This window comes from Theropithecus gelada, chromosome X (genome assembly GCF_003255815.1).
Source record: "Theropithecus gelada isolate Dixy chromosome X, Tgel_1.0, whole genome shotgun sequence".
NCBI lineage: Eukaryota > Metazoa > Chordata > Mammalia > Primates > Cercopithecidae > Theropithecus > Theropithecus gelada.
In genome coordinates this window covers 118,244,402-118,262,895 of record NC_037689.1, presented here as the reverse complement: position 1 = coordinate 118,262,895, position 18,494 = coordinate 118,244,402, and positions in this window count along the sequence as shown.

Sequence of the window (18,494 nt, the reverse complement as noted above, 5' to 3'; positions counted from 1 at the left end):
AGTACCATGCTGTTTTGGTTACTGTAGCCTTGTAGTATAGTTTGAAGTCAGGTAGCATGATGCCTCCAGCTTTGTTCTTTTGACTTAGGATTGTCTTGGAGATGTGGGCTCTTTTTTGGTTCCATATGAACTTTAAAGCAGTTTTTTCCAATTCTGTGAAGAAACTCATTGGTAGCTTGATGGGGATGGCATTGAATCTATAAATAACCTTGGGCAGTATGGCCATTTTCAAGATATTGATTCTTCCTATCCATGAGCATGGTATGTTCTTCCATTTGTTTGTGTCCTCTTTTATTTCACTGAGCATTGGTTTGTAGTTCTCCTTGAACCCAAATGTCCATCAGTGACAGACTGGATTAAGAAAATGTGGCACATATACACCATGGAATACCATGCAGCCATAAAATGTGGCACATATACACCATGGAATACTATGCAGCCATAAAAAAGGATGAGTTTGCATCCTTTGTAGGGACATGGATGCAGCTGGAAACCATCATTCTTAGCAAACTATCACAAGAACAGAAAACCAAACACCGCATGTTCTCACTCATAGGTGGGAACTGAACAATGAGATCACTTGGACTCGGGAAGGGGAACATCGCACACCGGGGCCTATCATGGGGAGGGGGGAGGGGGGAGGGATTGCATTGGGAGTTATACCTGATGTAAATGACGAGTTGATGGGTGCTGACGAGTTGATGGTTGCAGCACACCAACATGGCACAAGTATACATATGTAACAAACCTGCACGTTATGCACATGTACCCTAGAACTCAAAGTATAATAATAATTAAAAAAAAAAAAAAAAAACAGAGCTTTGTTGTTAACTGTGGAAAAGAAATTCTTAATGGAGATTTATAAGACTGATAATTACCTAATAGAGATCCACTGTGAGAAAAGGGAGGAAGGAGTGAAATAGCTATGAGGATTACCTGGATAAGGGGCATCTACCTACATGAACTGTTTGCTTTGGGAATGCAAAACAAATCAAATCCAGTCAATTGAAAACCTAGCATTATCAACAAGGTAGATACCATTATCAGAAAAAAAAAAAAAAAGATGTTTTACGGCTGGGTGCAGTGGCTCACACCTGTAATCTCAGCACTTTGGGAGGCCAATGAGGGAAGATCTCTTGAGTCCTTGAGTATAGAGTATAGTGTAGTGTTAGTAGAGTAGAGTATAGTGTTAGTCCACTGTTTCTTTGTTGACTTTCTGTCTTGATGACCTGTCTAGTGCTATCGTTGGAATACTGAAGTCCTATAGTATTATTGCATCACTGTCTCATTTCTTAGGTCTAGTAGTAATTGTTTTATAAATTTGGGAGCTCCAGTGTTAGGTGCATATATATTTAGAACCGTGATATTTTCCTGTTGACTAGTCCGTTTATCATGGACTTGTGAGACCCCTGTCTCTACAACAACAACAACAACAACAAAAAATTTAATTAGCTGGGCATGATGAGGCACAGCTGTAATCCCAGCTACTCAGAAGGCTGAGGCAGGAGAATCGCTTGAACCTGGGAGGCAAAGGTTATAGTGAGCCGAGATCACCCCACTGCACTCCAGCCTGGGTGACCGAGTGAGACTCCATCTCAAAAAAAAAAAAAAAGTACATTGTACAAACATAAAGGTTTTTTGTCTACAGCAGTGTATCCAGCATCACGAATGGCCCTTACATGAGAGCAGAAACTTCATAGGCCATGATGAGGATTCAAGGAAAAAGGGATGTGAAGGCCCTATATAGACAGTCAAGACCTAGGCACGTAGGAAAAAAAAATAACATTAATGGTAACAGTTATTCCAAAACCCATGGGATTTATTTAACAAACATTTACCAAACACCTGCCTTGTGACAGACACCATGGGTGTTAGAAACTAGAGGAAGGCCTGGACATTCCCCTTAAGGGGCCTATGCTTTCGGTGGAGCTAAACAATGTCTACACATATCACTGTAAATTCAAGATAGCCTCTAGTGAACGTAGTGATGTGGGGAGATATAGAAAAGAAGGCTTCTTGGAGGTGATGAATTTTGAGCCAGACTGTAAAGGAGAATTTTAGACATTTTTTTCAGGGGTGTTCTCTGCTACTTCCAAAATTAAATGGTAATCTCTTCAGGTTGTATGGCCTTGGGTCCCTCCCCCATCCCACCCTGTCCCTAGTGATGAGTTTGCAAAGAGAAAGGACTTGGCCACTTTTCTTGACTGACAGAGGAAGTCTGGTGGAGAAAGAAAACACATTTCCCCAAGCAAATCTGAAATTCTGGATTGTGCCAACTTCCTTGTTTGGAGAAGATCAGATATCACGGGTGGGATAGCTAGGGATAAATATAGGCACCAACTATACACCAGAGATAGAGAATGTGATATCCTGGTTGGGTTTGCATCTACAGGCAGCAGGCTCAGGCAGATAACCAAGGATATGGAGACTACTATTCCATAGAATTCTGAATCATGTACTTGCCATGAAGAGAGCCCCAATGTGGGAGCTAGGAGGAGACTCTTTCTCAGTTTTACTTCAGATATTTCTTGAAAATACACCTGCTCAGATTTTTTTTTCCTCCTTTGTTTGCTGATGCCAACCAGTTCCCCTCCCAGAGACTTGGAGCCAGTTCCAAGCACCTGGTGAGATAGTGTGCTGCCACTACAACAGAACCATCTCCAGGATCCACTTCACTTCTTTACAACAGCTTGCTCTATGACAAGTCCAGTGCCCAATCCTACCTCCCTGCACAAAGAAGAAGATTCAGGTGCACACTTCTTTGCCAAAAACTTTAATATTGGCAGTAGTCTTTATGTTGTGTTTCAGTCCCACTGATAAGTCCAGGAGGCAACTGGAGAAGAAATGATTGCATATAAACTACAGTCTTGGCAAATATATCAGAATACCAACACTATATATAGCTGGAAGGCATTGGCTTCCAGAAGTCTTGGCCAAATCCCCTAGAGGGGCACAGGAATGATGGCAGGGAGGCACTAGGATGGGGACCATGGAGAGTTCTGCTCTCTTTGGGCTCCGCGTGTCAAACAATCACCAGCTACAAATGACAGTTCCAAAAGACTCAGCATTGGTACATTAGAAAATACCCAATAAATGTGGTAAACATAAATCCATGACTTAATAAATGAAGTGAACAAGTTTACATAAAAAGTAAAGACAAAGGAGGGCACTGATTAGGAAAGAGGAAGAGAATGGTGGCAGGAAGTAGTATCTGGGAGTAGTCCTGGGAGTCAGATCTAGTTTACAGGGTAAAGAACAAACTCCCTAGCATTGTATTGTATTCATGACCCCAATATGATTTTCAGACCCATTTGCTACTCTGCCCAGTAATCAAGCCCTTTCCTTAAACACACACACACACACACACACACACACACACACACACGCACACACACCTCTACCACCGTTCATACTGTTTCCTTTACTTGCAGTGATCTCTCTGCTTTCCCCACCCCTTTACTCCTAGTGATCTTTCAGGAAGTGAAATGCTTCCTCTTGAGCACCTCCCCAAGTACCAACAAACCTTCCTCCTTTCTTCCTCCTAACTTACCACTCTTTCTCCTGATATCCATAGCACCTTTTGCTTATCCCCGTTTTGGAACTTGACATCTTATGTCATCCTTGTACAAACATCTATCTTCCCCTCTAGACCATGAACTAGATAGATCAAGGCATGTTCCTTAGGCACCATGAGTATCCAGCTTCTAACATAACAACAAACATATAGTAGGTGCTCAATACATGCTGAGTAAATGACTGAATGATCAGGGTCTGAAGTGTCTCTCCTGCAGCTTCAAGTAGACAGCTCAGCTCTTCACAACCTGAGAAGACACTTGTCTGGTGTGGTGGGGGTGGAGTGTGTGTGTGTGCGTGTGTGTGTGTGTGTCGTAATATCCTAGGTCATCTAAAATGAATAGTAATGGTCCAGTTGCAAGCAGTGGAGCAAAAATGAATGGACAATATTCCCATGTAAAAGAAGTGAATTTAGCCACAGACCTTACACCCTTCACAGAAATTAATTTAAAAAGGGTCATAGACTTAAATGTGAAACACAAAACTATACAAATACTAGAAGATAACTCAGGAGAAAATCTAGATGACCTTGGGTTTGGACATGGCTTTTTAGATACAACACCAAAGGCATAATCTATGAAAGAAATAATTGATAAGCTGGACTTCATTAAAATTAAAAATTCCTGCTTTGTGTAAGAAACTGTCAGAGAACTAAAAGACAAGCCTCAGACTGGGAAAAAATGTTTGCAAAAGATAACTGATAAAAGACTGTTATTCAAAATATGCAAAAGATAACTGATAAAAGACTGTTATTCAAAATATGCAAAAAACTCTTAAAACTCAGCAATAAGAAAACTACTAACAACTCAAGGAAAAAACTACAAGTACAAAATTACAGTTAGGATGTATTAGTCCATTTTTATACTGCTATAAAGAACTGCCTGAGACTGGGTAATTTATAATTCATAAAGGAAGAGGTTTAATTGAATCACAGTTCAGCACGGCTGGGGAGGCCTCAGGAAACTTACAATCATGGTGGAAGGTGAAGAGGAAGCAAAGCACCTTCTTCACAAGGTGCAGGAAGGAGAAGTACTGAGTGAAGGGGGAAGAGCCCCATATAAAACCATTAAATCTCATGATAACTCACTATCACCAGAACAGCATGGGGGAAACCACCCCCATGATTCAATTACCTTCACCTTGTCTCCCCTTGACATATGGGGGTTATGGGGATTACAATTCAAGTTGAGATTTGGGTGAGAACACAAAGCCTAACCATATCACAGGAAGAATAAGTTCTGCTATTTTAATGCACAGTAAAGTAACTAGAGCAAATAACAATGTAGTGCATATTTCAATATTGCTAGAAGAGATTTTTAGTGTCATCACCAAAAAGAAATAATAAATGTTTAAAGTAGTGAATATACAACTAAAAGAAATAGAAAACCAAGAGCAAACCAATCCCAAAGCTAGCAGAAGACAAGAAATAACCAAAATCAAAGATGAACTGAAGGGGACTGAGATGAAAAAAACATTCAAAAGATCAACAAATCTGAGAGTTGGTTTTTTGAAAAAATTAATAAAATACATAGGCCACCATCTAGACTAATAAAGAAGAAAATAGATCCAATTAAACACAATTAGAAATGACAAAGGGTATACTACCACTGGCCCCAAAGAAATACAACCATCAGAGAATATTATGAACACCTCTATACACACAAACTAGAAAATCTAGAAGAAATGGATAAATTATTGGACACATACACCCTCCACAGACTGAACCAGGAAGAAACTGAATCCTTGAATAGAACAATAATGAGCTCCAACATTGAATCAGTAATAAGTAGCCTACCAGCCCCAAAAAACCCAGGACCAGACTGATTCACAACTGAATTCTAACAGATGTACAAAGAAGAGCTGGTGTGATTCCTACTGAAACTATTTCCAAAATTTGAGGAGAAGAGACTCCTCCCTAACTCATTCTATGAGACCAGCATCATTCTGATACCAAAACCTAGCAGATACAACAAAAAAAGAAAACTTCAGACCAGTATTCTTGATGAACATCAACAAAATAATGGCAAACTGAACCCAGCAGCACATCAAAAACCATATCCACCATGATTGAGTAGGCTTTATCCCTGGATGCAAGCTTGGTTTAACATACACAAATCAATAAATGTGATTCATCACATAAACAGAACTAAAGAGAAGAACCACGTTATTATCTCAATAGATGCAGAAATGGCTTTCAATCAAATTCAATACCCCTTCATGTTAAAAACTCTCAATAAAATAGATCTTGAAGGAAGATACATCAAAATAATATGAGCCATATACCTCAAATCCACAGCCAATATCAGACTGAATGGGCAAAAGCTGGTGCATTCCCCTTGAAAATCGGCACAAGAAAAGGATGCCCTCCCTTCAACATAGTATTAGAAGTTCTGGCCATAGCAATCAAGCAAGAGAAAGAAAGAAGGGGCATCCAAAATGGGAAGAGAGAAAGCGAAACTATCCCTGTTTTCAGACAATATGATCTTATATCTAGGAAACCCCAGAGTCTCAGCCCAAAAGCCCCTTCAGCTGATAAAAACTTCAGCAAAGTCTCAGGATACAAAATTAATGTACAAAAATCACTAGAATTCCTATACACCAACAGCAGTCAAGCTGAGAGTCAAATCAGGAATGCAATCCCATTCACAATTGACACAAAAAGAATAAAATATTATACCTAGGAATACAGTTAACCAGGAAGGTGAAATCTCTACAAGGAGAACTACAAAACACTGCTCACAGAAATCAGAGATGACATAAACGGAAAAACATGCCATGCTTATGGATAGGAAAAATCAATATTGTTAAAATGGTCAGTCATACTGCCCAAAGCAAATGATAGAGTCAATGCTATTTCTATCAAACTACCAGTGACATTCTTCACAGAACTAGAAAAAACTATTTTAAAATTCATTTGGAACCAAAAAAAGCCTAAATAGCCAAGGCAATCCTAAGCAAAAAGAACACAGCTGGAGGCATCATGCTCTCCAACTTCAATCTATACTACAGGGCTATGGTAACCAAAACAGCATGGTACTGATACAAAAACAGACATGTAGACCAATGGAACAGAATAGAGAGCCCAGAAATAAGGCTGCACATCTACAACTATCAGATTTTTGACAAAGCTGACAAAAAATAAGCAATGGGGAAAGCATTTCCTATTCAATAAGTAGTGCTGGGAGAACTGGCTAGCCATATGCAGAAGACTGAAACTAGACCCCTTTCTGGCCGGGCACAGTGGCTCACGCATGTAATCCCAGCACTTTGGGAGGCCAAGGCAGGCAAATCACAAGGACAGGAGATCGAGACCATCCTGGCTAACATGGTGAAACCCATCTCTACTAAAGCGTTTCTTGTGGAGTTGATTTCCAGTTTTATTCCACTGTGGTCTGAGAAAGTACTTGATGTGATTTTGATTTTCTTAAATTTACTGAGACTTGTTTTGTAGGCTATCATATGGTCTATCTTGGAGAATGTTCCATGTGCTTATGAACAAAATGTATATTCTGCAGTTGTTGGGCATAATGTTCTATAGATAGCTGTTAAGCCCATTTGCTGTAGAGTATAGTGTTAGTCCACTGTTTCTTTGTTGACTTTCTGTCTTGATGACCTGTCTAGTGCTATCATTGGAATACTGAAGTCCCATAGTATTATTGCATCACTGTCTCATTTCTTAGGTCTAGTAGTAATTGTTTTATAAATTTGGGAGCTCCAGTGTTAGGTGCATATATATTTAGAACTGTGATATTTTCCTGTTGACTAGTCCATTTATCATTATGTAATGTCCCTCTTTGTTTCTTTTTAACTGCTGTTGCTTTAATGTTTGTTGTGTCTGATATAAGAATAGCTATTCCTGCTCTCTTTCGATATCCATTTGCATGGAATATCTTTTCCCACCTTAAGTTTATGTGAGTCCTTATATGTTAGGTGAGTCTCCTGAAGAAGGCAGGAGAATTGTTGGTTGAATTCTTATCTATTCCATTATTCTGTATCTTTTAAGTGGAGCATTTAGTCCATTTACATTCAGTGTTAGTATTGAGATGCGACGTACTATTCTATTCATCATGCTATTTGTTGCTTGAACACATTGTTTTTTTAAATTGTGTTTTTGTTATATAAGTCCTGTGAGATTTATGCTTTAAGGAGGTTCTATTTCGGTGTATCTTGAAGATTTGTTTCAAGATTTAGAGCCCCTTTTAGCAGTTCTTGTAGTGTTGGCTTGGTAGTGGTGAATTCTCTCATCATTTGTTTGTCTGGAAAAGACTGTATCTTTCCTTCATTTATGAGGCTTACTTTCACTGAATACAAAATTCTTCACTGATAATTGTTTTGTTTAAGGCAGCTAAATATAGGACCCCAATCCCTTCTAGGTTATAGGGTTTCTGCTGAGAAATCTGCTGTTAATCTGATAGGCCTTCCTTTATATGTTACCTGATGCTTTTGCCTCACAGCTTTTAAGTTTCTTTCCTTCATCTTGACTTTAGGTAACGTGATTACTATGTGCCCAGGCAATGATATTTTTACCATGAATCCCCCAGGTGTGCTTTGAGCTTCTTGTATTTGGATGTCTAGATCTCTAGCAAGGCCAGTGTTAGTCCATTTTCATGCTGCTGATAAAGACATACCCGAGACAGGGCAATTAAAAAATGGACTTACAGTTCCATGTGGCTGGCGAAGCTTCACAATCATGGTGGAAGGCTAGGTGGAGCAAGTCATGTCTTACATGGATGGCAGTAGGCATAGAGAACTTGTGCAGGGTAACTCTTCTTTATAAAACCATCAGATCTCATGAGCCTCATTCACTATCACAAGAACAGCATAAGAAAGACTTGCCCCCATGATTCAGTTACCTCTCACCTGGTCTCTCCCACAACACCTGGGAATTCAAGATGAGATTTTGATGGGGACATAGCTGAACCATATCAGCCAGGGAAGTTTTCCTCAATTATATCCTCAAATATGTTTTCCAAACATTTGGATTTTTCTTCTTCCTCAGAAATACCAATTATTCTTAGATTTGGATGTTTAACATAGTCCCAAAGTTCTTGGAGGCTTTGTTCATTTTCTTAAATTCTTTTTTCTTTGTCTTTGACAGTTTGGGTTAATTCAAAAGCCTTGTCTTCAAGTTCTGAAGTCCTTTCTTCTGCTTGTTTGATTCTACTGCTGAGACCTTCCAGTGCATTTTGCATTTCTCTAAGTGTGTCCTTCATTTCCAGAAGTTGTGACTGTTTTTTATTTATGCTCTCTATTTCACTGAAGAATTTTCCTTTCATATCCTGTATCATGTTTTTGATTTCTTTAAGGTGGAATTCGCCTTTCTCTGGTGCCTCCTTGATTAGCTTAAAAATTGACCTTCTGAATTATTGTTTTCCTGGCAATTCAGAGATTTCATCTTGGTTTGGATCCATTGCTAGTGAGCTGGTATGATCTTTTCAGGGAGTTAAAGAACCTTGTTTTGTCATATTACCAGAATTGTTTTTCTGGTTCCTTCTCATTTGGGTAGACTGTGTCAGATGGAAGATCTGGTATTCAAGGGCTGCTGTTCAAATTCTTTTATCCCACAGGATGCTCCCTTGATGTGGTGGTCTCACTTTTCCCATAGGAATGGGGATTCCTGAGAGCTCAACTGTAGTGATTGTCTTTCTTTTTCTGGGTCTAGTCACCCAGTGGACCTACCAGGCTCTTGGCTGGTACTGGGGAGTGTCTAAGAAGTATCCTGTGATGTGATCCATCTTCAGGTCTTGCAGCCATGGATACCATCACCTGCTCCAGTGGAGGGAGCAGGGGAGTGAAGTAGACTCTGTGAGGTTCTTTGGTTGTGTTTTTGTTTCATGCACTGGTTTTGTATTGGCTGGCCTTTAGCCAGGAGGTGGCGCTTTCAACAGTGCATCAGTTGCAGTCCTATAAGGACGCAAACTTGCCCTAGGGACAACTGGTTAAGTGTTCAGGTTTCTCAGGTGGTGGGCAGGGCCATAGAGCTCCCAAGAGATTATGACTTTCGTCTTTGGCTACCAGGACAGGTAGAGAATGACCACCAGGTGGGGTTGGGGATTGATGTGTCTGAGCTCAGCCTCTCCTTGGGCAGGGCTTGCTGAGGTTGCTGTGGGGGATGGAAGTTTAGTTCCCAGTCCAATGGAGTTATATTCCCAGGGGGATTATGGCTGCCTCTGCTGAGTCATATAGGTCACCAAGGAAGTGGAGGAAAGTCAGCAGTCACAGGCCTCACCCCACTCCCTCACAGCCTGCAGTTCTAAAGGCGAGTCTCACTCCCACTGTGCCTCGCCAACAACACTGAGCCTATTTTCAGGCAGCCGGTGACCAGGACTGAGTACTTTCCCAGGACCACGAGCCTCCTCATTGAGAAGGCAAGCAGACTTACAGTTTTTCAGCATCTCAGGGAGCTTGTAGCTTTGATCCAGTTCCATCAAAGGGTCTGTGGATTCTCTCACCTCTCCTGGTATGTTCCTGTGGTAGTTCTTGGAGCAAAAGTTCACAATGTGAGTCTCCACATGCTGCTCTCTCTGTCCAAGCAGGAGCTGCAAGCTAGTCCTGCCTCCTGTCTGCCATGTTAATCCAACAGTTATCTTTTATCTTTTTGATAATTGCTATTCTGATCGGTGTGAAGTGTTATCTCATTGTAGTTTAATTTGCAATGAAAACCAAAAGTAAATAAATAGGATTACATCAAATTTAAAAAGCTTCTGCACAACAAAGGAAACAATTAACAGAATGAAGAGGTAACCTAAAGACTGAACAAGAAATATTTCAAAGCCATACATCTGATAAGGATATATAACAAACTCAAAACAACTCAATAGCAAGAAAACAAATAACCCAATTAAAAATGGGCAAAGGATCTGAATAGAAATTCCTCAAAAGACATAAATAGCCAACAAATATATGAAAGAAATGCTTAACATCACTAATCATGAGGAAGACTATCTTGACTGTGGAGACAAACCACTGGACTAAATGATCAAAATACTCTGTAAAGCCGTTGAAGAAGAGATAAGATGACTACTTATCTTAAATAGACTAAATATTTACCTGCCTGTATGCAGGAGCTGTGTCAGAAGATATCTTCAGATTCCATCAGCCTCATGACTCCATTATTTCTAATGCCCATTTTAATAGTTTCCTCCTAATGCACATGGGGTGTGTATATAACACAGAAAATCTGGGGAAAAATAGTTGAATCCACAGGGAAGAAACACACACACACTACAAAAATGAGGTTGTTTAACTGGATCTTTCACTTTTAGTCACGTGGACATTATGTGAGTGCAGCATATAAATGTGTTTTGGTCAGAAAAGGACACAGAACTTATAAAAGACCAGAAAGTGTGAAGAGATATAACCATAGTATCAGGAGGAAGATAAAATTTTAACAAATAATTATTACAGGAGTTGTGGGGAAAGAATACTTTTTAGTCAGAATTTTCAATGCTAAGTACAAAGGTGAATGAGCACATTAAAAAACAATGCATTTCTCTAAGTGTGTCCTTCATTTCCAGAAGTTGTGACTGTTTTTTATTTATGCTCTCTATTTCACTGAAGAATTTTCCTTTCATATCCTGTATCATGTTTTTGATTTCTTTAAGTTGGAATTCGCCTTTCTCTGGTGCCTCCTTGATTAGCTTAAAAATTGACCTTCTGAATTATTTTATCCTTTGCCCACATTCTGGACATCTTTAAGCCAAAAAATAACCATTTCCTTTCTTAAAGCTGTACTATATTAACATAATCTTGAATGTGGCCCTAAAAAGGCAAACAGGTGGAGCCACATCATTGTAAAACAGGACAACCTCGACCAATTTGTCAAATTGATATCACTTCAAAAGAAAGAGACAAGAATACAGGACTATCACGGGAATCACAGAGACCATGCTGCTGTGATTCAATAGGACTTTCATCTCCAAATTCAGAAGGCTCCATTAATCTCCTAACCATCTATCTAGGCATTAAGGAGAAGGAAATGAAGAGTTTTGAACACAAATTTTCTGCTCCTACCTGTTGCTCCCAGTGACACAGGAGACAGAAATAAACATTCTTCCAGAAGACCCAGAAGAAACTCCCCACGCCAACAGAATGGGAGTGGGGAAAGGTTGAGTTTACACCGCGTCAGGCATATGAATGTGAGATATCTCTGAATCAAGGTTATTGGATAGTCCCTGAGCCTCTGTTTTCTGTGATGTGTGAATGGCAATATTAGGCCGTGTCCTCTGCATCCCGTTTGTAAAATTTCTTACCCACAAATCTAGTTGGTTTCTAAGTAATTTACATGTGTAATGTGTTTCCTTGTAAAATTCAACATTGATGACTTACCTACAATTTATCACTCTTCTTTATGGTCATGTTCAGCCTAATCAACTGACCACCCAGCAGTGTATACTATACATTTACCAAGCGCTTCGCCCTGGACCTAATGAGCTCTAGGAGCTAGAAGAGCTCAGGTGAGAAACTGAAGGCCCCTGGTTCACTCTACAGTTTTTGCCAATGGGCTTTCTCTATTTGGGTCTGTGACTGGTTATCTAAGTAAAATGGAGTTCCAAGGTAGTAGAGCTAATTTTTGTAATATATTGTTAAGAGTTTTGCCCTGCTCCTGGGTGCCATGCTTAAAATGGACACCAGTGGTCCAAAGACGTTAAGAAAGAAAAGGCAATAGTGTTGGAATTGTTCACAGTGTGATCTCAGGCCCACCTGCATCACAATCACAATCAGAGGTGAATATTAAACCTACAGATTCCTGGATTCCACCCCAGACCTGCTGAATCAGAATCTACAGATTGGAGTCCAGGTATCTGAATGACAATAAACTCCACCAAGTGATTTTGACACTCACCAACATTCAAGAATCACTAGCTTAGTGCAAACTCATCCCCACAGCTAGGAAACAACTTGTAAGTGCGCACAGCATTCTAGCATGGAATCTCCTCAGCGGGACCTCCAGATCTCAATCAATGAACTAAAAAGTATTTCACTAACCAAATACATACATGATTCTCTCAGTGAACCTCAATTTCCTTTCTCTAAAACAAAGATAATAATAGCACATACCTCTTACAGGCTGTGGAGAAAATTAAATGATGTACATGTACAAAGCTTTACACACTGCCTAGCACATGATAAATCATTCAATACATCTTAGTAATTCTAATAAGAAAATATTCAAGTTCCTTAGTGAAACCTTTCCAGTTTGTATGTACCCACATTATTCATTTACTGCCACAATCTCCTACCTAAGAATTTATACTCCAGACAAACAAAACCAACTGGAGTTTCCTCATACACTATGCTACCTTTTTTTTTTTTTTTTTTTTTTTTTTCTGAGATGGAGTCTCATTCTGTCACCCAGGTTGGAGTGCAGTGTTGTGATCTCGGCTCACTGCAACCTCTGCCTCCCGGGTTCACACCATTCTCCTGCCTCAGCCTTCCGAGTAGCTGGGAATACAAGCACCCACCACCACACCCGGCTAATTTTTTTTGTATTTTTAGTAGAGACGGGGTTTCACTGTGTTAGCCAGGATGGTCTCCATCTCCTGACCTCGTCTCGGCCTCCCAAAATGCTGGGATTACAGGCATGAGCCACCGTGCCCAGCCACAATATGCTACTTTTTATCTCCACACTGTTGCTTATGCTCCTTCTTTAGCCTGGATGCAGCTCCTTGACTTAGAAAGCTCATACTTGATCTTCAAGGCCTAAATCATTGGCATATTCTCTGGGAAGCATTTATTAGACCCCTAAGCCTAAGTTAGGAGACTCTCTTCCTTGTTCTCTCAGCACTCTTTACCTCTTTATGCCCATCTTTCCCCTATTAGAGAGGAAGCTCTTTAAAGTCATGGACGATGGGTATTTTCAGTTGTTTCTCTAGATGTTCTTTTTGTTGCCATTAATTTTAACACATCCAGAAAAGTACAGAGAATAATAAAACAATCACCCATTTTTCTAACTTTCACAAGTAACTACTATTAACCTTTTGGCACTTTTACTTCCAGTTTTTCCAATTTATTTCATTTAAAAATAACTTATAAAAACACTGTTCATTATTCCAGAATAGAATATTATAGATAAAGCCAAAAGCACCCTTGATCTCCACCCCCATGCTCTATCCCTTCACTGCTTTTCCAAAGGTAACCAAACAGTAATATGAGTTTGATGGTTAGCCTTCCAATCTTTTTGTATACATCTACAGACATAACTTGTATCCATATAAAATATACAGTATTGATTTGCACATTTTCCCAAATATCATGTGGCTGTGTACATCATTCTGCCACTTGCTTCTTTCACTCAAAAGTATTTATGAAATATATCCATGATGATAGATATAGCTAGGTAATTCATTTTAATTGCTTTCCATCACATGGATGTATCCCCATTGTAACCATTTTTGTCCATATTGATGGACATTTAGATCATTTCCAAGATCTTGCTATTACAAAAAATTTATCATGAAATTTATGATGAAGTGCTTTACTACGTTCCTATGTGTCTGCATGTGTGTTACTCTAGTAAAAAAGACTTAGAAGTGAAACTGCTGGATTATAGGGTATGTGCATATTTTTAAGAGATACTGACAAATTGTCCTACAATGTGGCTGTACTGACTTTTACTCTCATCAGCATTGTTTGAGAGTTGTCATTTCCCTATCTCCTTACCAACACTTGGTGTTGTCAGCCTTTTAAATTTGTCAATATTATCATAGAAAAGAGTTATTTCATTACTGTTTTTGACCATTTTATTAACTTCTGTGTCCTCAGCTCCTAGCAAGTATTTGGCACATGTTGATTGCTTGGTAAATATTTGCTCATCTCTACTTTTGATAATGTCACATGTGGGTACCAGCTCTGGTCTGCTGATACTTCAGAACACAACTAAGTGTCTCCTTTCAGCAAGAACCAGAGGGAGATCCCAGTTTCCTTACCTCTAAGCAAACCTGTGAGGAAAAGATAACATGAAAAAATGTAGGTGATACAACTTTCTTTAGCAGTTTATCATTAGCTGATATGGTTTGAATGTTTTGTCCTCTCCAAATCTGATGTTGATATGTGACCTCCAATGTTGTTGGTGGGCCTGGTGGGAGGTGTTTGGGTCATAGGGACAGGTCTCTCATGAATGGCTTAGTACCATCTTCTTGGTGATGAGTGAGTTCTTTTGCAGGTATTTAACACAAGGTCTGGTTGTTTAAAATAATCTGTGACCCACCCCCTTTCTCTCTTGCTCCCTCACTTGCCATGTGATATATCTACTCCTTCTTTACCTTCTGCCATGATTGTAAGCTTCCTGAGGCCCTCAGCAGAAATGAATGCCATCACCATGCTTCCTGTACAGCCTACAGAACTGGGAACCAAAATAAACCTCTTTTCTTTATAAATTACCCAGTCTCGGGTATTCCTTTATAGCAACGTAAATGGACGAATATGTTACCTAACATGGCATCCACTAAATGATTCTTAATCTCTGGATCAATCATCTTTCACAATCAGTCAGGTTAGTGTCTAGCTCCTTCCACCTAGAAGTTAAAGACACATCAGAAAAGACAACAGGAGTGGGAAGCAGTGGCTCTGTTGCACCAGTGAAAGGGAAACAGTTAGAAGGAATGGTTTAGCTTTCTAGTGGTTGCTCCAAAGTTAATTATTATAGATACTATCTGTTCATGAAAACCTGTTTCCTTTTCCTTGGAATGGCCATATATCTGAACCATATTTGCCAGTATCCCCTATAGTTAGCTATATTCATGTGATCAATTTTTGCCCAATGGATTATGAACCAAAGTGATATGTATCATCTCCAATCCTGCTCTCCTATATAATATTCTCCATGTTCTTTTTTTCCTTCTAGTTTACTGGAATGGAAACAGAGCCTAGAATGCCATGATAAAGATGGCATTGCCATAAGATGAAAGGAGTTTCAGTCCCTGAATCATTATTTGAAGAAGTGATATGCCTAGCATTTACTCTAACTAACACAGTAATATCCCTAGACTGGCAAATCTTTTCAGAAACACGAATAATCCAGCATTTACTATCTCCAAGTAAGGGTAGTTCATATTCTTTTGGGACAAGAGATAGAACTGGCAATGTCACCGTTAGGGTAATTCTTAGCTAGTTTTACAACATGGAAAACAACAAAGCACAATTGTTATCTCTACCAGTGCAAATGCTATACAACAACCATTTTTAAATTACCAAAAGATTTCAGGGCCGAAATAAGCATCATTCTTGTAGGGAAAATAAAAACTGATCTAATCAACCCTGGTGCCTAGTCAGGTTAAAATAAATGAGAGAGGAAGACACTATTAGCAAGTCTCCAGTACAACCGGTAGGCAAGAATTTAGTTTGATAGTGTCATAAGTGAACAGTACTCAATGAGAGCCTACACTGCATTTCTCAGCAGAAAGCCTTCAGGCTACTGAAGTACCTAGAGACTCTCAGGGGATCATGGCATATGGGATGCAGGACTAGATTGCAGCTCCAATTCAGATGGACAGAGCAGCATGCAGAGGCTCACATCATGAGTTTTTGCTCCAGAACAATTGCAGGAACAAATTGGGAAGCTTGAGAGGAGCTACAGACCCCCTGAAAGAAGTAGATTGCTCCTGCAGGACCTGGGAGACAACCCAAATACTGTGAGTGCTCAAACTGAAGAGGTGGGAAAGGGAGATTGTCCACCCCTGAACACATACCCCAACTGGGGAAACGGAAGGCCTAGATTTTGACCTAGAAAAGATTTTGATCTTACCTGTAACTGAGTCAATTTAGAGAGCCGAGCGAAATACAGAGGTAGAGGAAGCAGCAGGAAAAACCCTGGGAGCTCACTGGGTTCCCTAGCAAGCCGTTTTTGTCTGGCCTCACAGGGGCCCTTCAAGAGGGTTGCCAGAGGCACAGGAAAAAGGCCACAGGGAGAAGAAAATCCCCAGCTAAACTTTGTAACAATTTGAACTGTTTGAGAAACCTCCCGGCCAGAACTCAAGGGAGGGCATGAATCCAGTGTACAGACTTCACAGGCAAGGAAGAAGGAAAGACATATTTGCTTTCACAGCTGGGAGGACGGTAGCCTGGGGCAAGTTCTCAGCCCTGCTTGCCCACTGCCTGGAAACAGACTTGGTGCTGTTGGGCGGGGGGCAGGCACGGTGGAAGTGAGACCAGCCCTTCGGATTGTGTGGGAGCTGAGTGAGGCCTGTGACTGCCAGCTTTCCCCCACTTCCCTGATAATCTGCATGACACAGTAGAGACAGTCATAATCCTCCTAGAAACATAATTCCATTGACCTGAGAACCTCACTCTCATCCCCTACAGCAGCCACAGCAAGATCCGCCCAAGGAGAGTCTGAGCTCAGACAACACCTAGCACTGCCCCAACCCAGTGGTTCTTCCCTACCCACCCTGGTAACTGAAGAAAAAAGACATATACTCTTGGGAGTTATAGGGCCTACCACCTGTTCCTTCCCATACTACCACAGCTCATGCTCTCTGGAAAGCACCACCTCTTGGCAGGAGGTCAACCAGCGCAAAAATAGTGCATTAAACCACCAAAGCTAAGAATCCTCACAGAGTCCATTTCACACCCCTGCCACCTCCACCAAAACAGGTGCTGGTATCCATGGCTGAGAGACCACAGGACTTTGTGCAGACAACCCTTAGTACCAGCCTGGAGCCTGGTAGACTTGCTGGATGGCTAAATCCAGAAGAGAGATAATAATCACTACAGCTCAGCTCTCAGAAAGCCACAACAATAGGAAAAGGGGGAGATTACTACATTAAGGGAACACCCCATGGGACAAAAGAATCTGAATAACAGCCTTTAGCCCTAGACCTTCCCTCTGACCGAGCCTACCCAAATGAGAAGGAACCAGAAAACCAACTCTGGTAATATGACAAAACAAGGCTCTTTAACACTCCCGAAAAATCATACTGGCTCACCAGCAATGGACCCAAACCAAGAAGAAATCCCTGATTTACCTGAAAAAGAATTCAGGGGTTAGTTATTAAGCTAATCAGGGAGGCACCAGAGAAAGGCAGAGCCCAATGTAAGGAAATCCAAAAAATGATACAAGAAATGAAGGGAGAAATATTCAAGGAAATAGATAGCATAAATAAAAAACCATCAAAATTTCAGGAAACAATGGGCACACTTATAGAAAGGCAAAATGCTCTGGAAAGTCTCAGCAATAGAATTGAACAAGTAGAAGAAAGAAATCCAGAGCTCGAAGACAAGGTCTTCAAATTAACTGAACCTGATGAAGACAAAGGAAAAAGAATAAGAAAATAGGAACAAAGCTTCTGAGAAATCTGGGATTATGTTAAATGATCAAACCTAAGAATAATCAGTGTTCCTGAGGAAGAAGAGAAATCTAAAAGTCTGGAAAACATATTTGGGGGGAATAATTGAGGAAACGTTCCCGGCCTTGCTAGAGACCTAGACATCCAAATACAAAAAGCACAAAGAACACCAACACCTGGGAAATTCATTGCAAAAAGATCATCTCCTATGAACATTGTCATCAGGTTACCTAAAATTATGATGAAGGAAAGAATCTTAAGAGCTGTGAGACAAAAGCACTGGGCAACCTATAAAGGAAAACCTATCAGATTTACAGCAGATTTATCAGCAGAAACCCTACAAGCTAGAAGGGATATCTTCAGCCTCCTCAAATGAAACAATTATCAGCCAAGAATTTTGTATCCAGCGAAACTAAGCTTCATATACAAAGGAAAGTCTTTTTCAGACATACAAATGCCAAGAGAATTTGCCACTACCAAGTTACTACTGCAAGAACTGCTAAAAGGAGCTCTAAATCTTGAAAGAAATCCTGGAAATACATCAAAACAGAACCTCTTTAAAGCATAAATCTCATAGGACCTATAAAACAAAAATGCAATTCAAAGAACAAAAACCTGAAACAAAAAAACCAAGGT